Source organism: Chiloscyllium plagiosum, unplaced genomic scaffold (genome assembly GCF_004010195.1).
Source record: "Chiloscyllium plagiosum isolate BGI_BamShark_2017 unplaced genomic scaffold, ASM401019v2 scaf_85207, whole genome shotgun sequence".
NCBI lineage: Eukaryota > Metazoa > Chordata > Chondrichthyes > Orectolobiformes > Hemiscylliidae > Chiloscyllium > Chiloscyllium plagiosum.
Window position 1 is genome coordinate 1 of NW_025204198.1, and position 3,485 is coordinate 3,485.

The following is a 3,485-nucleotide window of genomic DNA, read 5'->3' on the forward strand; positions in this document are numbered from 1 at the left end:
CCTAATCTCCTACATCCGACAGGAAAAGCACGCTACTCTCCAACAGGCCATCTCTCTGCCTTAACAACCTACAGACCAAGACAAAGGCACAGTCTTCTTGCTCGAAAAATACTGCCCGAGAATAACTTAATGCTTACGGTTCATATCTTAAACATTTAATCAAGAGACCCTAAGACATTAAAAAGAAATCCTCACCTTACTCACGATTGTAGATTTAATAAAATACAACCGACTAAGATTGATATTTTAAGAGACTGAAACTCACTGAGCTGATCCCCGGCTTGGAGTACTTCCAAGGGCGAGGTCTCTCTGAGGCCAGCTGTGAAATTTCTCTGTTTCTCTTCTCTGCCCACTCCATTTCCAGAGAGGTTTTTACCTTCACAACAAGTCAGCTCAGAGAGGCCACTGCTTGGTTTTATTCACTGGGGGTTGCCTTTGCCACCTTTATTTATTGGCCACCTTTACTTGTCTTGGAGAAAGTGGTGGTTAACCGCCTCCCTGAAATGCTGCAGTCCATGTACACCACAGTGATGTTTGGACAACAATCCCCCCCTGGCCCCACATCCCTCCCTGTCTCTGTTATCCCCCTCCGGCTTCAGAAATTACATGTCCGTGGCATAAGATTTTTATTTGGATTCATTTTTGTTTAATAAACGCCCCCAAAAAAGTGAAATATTTGGCCCCAAACAAATTTCTGTTGAGTGACCTTTCGGAGATGCTGACACATGTACGTTGCAGTATTTTATCTCACATTGTACACCTAGAATGATGGAACTTTCTTTTAAACATTGCTAAAAGGGAAGCAATGGCTTAATGGTATTCCTGCCAGATAAGTGACATGTGCAATGTTCCGAGGATTAGGGATAGAATCCCAACATGGCTGATGGTGGCATCGGAATTGAATACAATCTAGAATGAAAAGGTGAATGATGACCATGAAACTATTGTCGATTGTTAGAAACCCACCTGGTTCACTAATGTCCTATAGGGAAGGAAACGGTCATCCTCACCTGTTCTGGCCAACATGTGACTCCACACCCACAGCAATGTGGTTAACTCAACTGCCCTCAGGCAAAATACTTTAAAAACTGTTAACTAATACTCCGCAGGTATCACTTAAAAACTGGCTGTTCACATTGGGACCATGTAAATATCTGAACAGCCTGAACCAAAACTGAGTTTCAGCTTCACCTTCTCCCTGTCTCACATCAGTCTGTTTACACCCAACTCCAGAACACTCTCATTGAGCCAAGCAGCCCTCACAGTTGGAGCCCTGTCATCTTCATTGTCTGCTCACACCTACATTGCCCTCAGCCTCCTGTACTGTTCCAATACATCTCAATGGGTGCTCAGGAACAGCACCTCATCTTTCAATTCAGCCCTTTGTAACCCCAGAGTCAACATGGACCTCAGCAGTTTCTGAATGAACAGACAGTTGTCAAAAGCTGGAACATTCCACCTGAAAAGGTACTGGAATTTGAGTCCAAAAGGATTTTTAATGGGAAGTTTGCAGGTATTTGAAAACATGAAGTTTACATGTTAGCATCATGAAGTGGGTGGTTGGGTCTAAATCTGAGAGTTCTTACAAAGAGACGAGGTGTAATTTGGATAAATATGTGCTCCCTCTCAGGCCAATATCTCCTTCCTCAGCTGCAGTGCCCAGAACAGAGCACACACCCATAGGTTGATTCAACCACGAATTTGTACATCTTTCTGCTTAACAAAAATATTGGAGATATCTTCCCACAAACAGAACAGACAAACCTTTCTCCTTCCACAGTTAAATGCCAATGATATTCAGATCCTGATGACTCTATTGACTGTAAAAACTTGCTTTTGAGATCCCAGCCTCAATTATTCTGATTTAATATCCTATGAAATGAATTCACAAAACAAAACTCACAGTCAGTAGAGGAAGAATATAAAGACATACTTTTTTTCTTGGTATGTGCTTGATGTGTAAATGCCTCTCTTCAAGTTGCACGCCCCACCCCCTCCATCCTAGGCACATACGCCTCACTGTACCTTACCCCCAATAAAAATGGCGGCCATATCCCAGGACCTTTCACCGCCTGAGGGCCGCAGCCATTTTCCCATCTGCTGCAAACGCGGGATTAAGAGTTTCTAATTCAGATTTACAAACGCACTGAGTGTAATTAAAACTTCCCATTCTAAAGTGACTCATTATCTCTCTGTCTCCAAGGCCACTCTCCCCTTCCCTGTTTGTGTCTCCCACATTCACCAACGGCCGAGTCACGTGGCACTGCATCGGCTGGGTTACTGGTGACGTGTCATCCCACTGGCCACGCCCCTCATTCACTCCCATTGTTTGGATGGCCAGCTGGTTCCACTTGGTCCACCAGTCCCACCACCTTTTCCTATTGGCCCGAAGCTGCCATCAATCAGCTGGACTCCATTGTGAGGTCAGTGGTGGTATCCTCCCCCTGTCTGAATCAAACCTGGAAGGTGTATGGATGGTGTCAATCAGGAACAACAAGCAGAAGGTGCTGGGAAAGCTCAGCAGGTCTGGCAGCATCTGGGAACAGAAATTTGTCCAGTGGCCCTTCCTCAGATCCGATGGGAGCTGGGAGAATTAGAATCTTGACAGCATGGAAACAGGTATTCGGCCCAAAATGTCCACAGAGTCCCTCCGAAGGGTATCCCACCCAGACCCATTCCCTTACCCTACTACTGTATATTTCTCCTAACTAATGCACCTGACCTACACATCCCTGAATATTATGGGAAATTTAGCTTGGCCATTCAACTAACCTGCAGACCTTTGTATTGCAGGAGATAGGGGTTAAAGTGTAAATAACAGGGAGGGACAGAACCCAAAGAGAGACTGGAACATTTGGAAAGAAAAAGGAGTGGATTACGATCTGGCTGGGAGGGTGCATAGCTGTTCATGGAGGGGACAGGAACCTGTGTCTGGCAGCATTTCAGTGGAGGTGGCCGAAATGACAACAGATGATCTACGTTCTGCTGCAAAAACAGACCCCGAGCTTCCAGCTGCATGCCACATTAACACACGAGCCTGTTCCATTGCCAACATCTCTATCTCATGCTTACTGCTGTGTCCCAGTGAAGCCAGAACATACCAAATGGCCCCATATTTCGAGGACTGCAATTTCCCCTCCCATGTGGTCAATACCATCCAATGTATCTCCTCCACTTCCTGCACCTCTGCCTTTGAAACCCACATCTCCAACTGCAACAAGGAGAGAACCCCCCCTCCACCAAGTCCTTACCTTCCACCCAGATACAACACATCATCTTCTATCATTTCCACCAGCTACAATCAGACTGCACCACCAGATTCTTCAGGGGTTTGACCGAATAAATACTGATGTTTCTGAGGGTAAATACTGGGGGGGGCGGAAACAAGATTCTGAGCCAGTCACAGAATCAAGGGTTCTGCTTTGGGTTCGTCAAGTTTAAGGCAACACAGACACGGGTAAGGGGTTTCAGTAGCAATGGAGCCG

General features: G+C 45.7%; 1 long non-coding RNA gene across 1 annotated transcript in view; it reads right to left on the bottom strand.

Annotated features, from left to right (window-relative positions):
- Nucleotides 1-840: 840 nt before the first annotated feature.
- Nucleotides 841-3,485, bottom strand: part of LOC122546358 — a 7,670-nt gene continuing 5,025 nt past the window's right edge. The window contains exons 2-3 of the long non-coding RNA XR_006310725.1: nucleotides 1,765-1,872; nucleotides 841-909 (exon numbers count right to left, since the gene is read on the bottom strand). This is a non-coding gene — a long non-coding RNA (uncharacterized LOC122546358). The remainder of the gene's footprint in view (nucleotides 910-1,764; nucleotides 1,873-3,485) is intronic.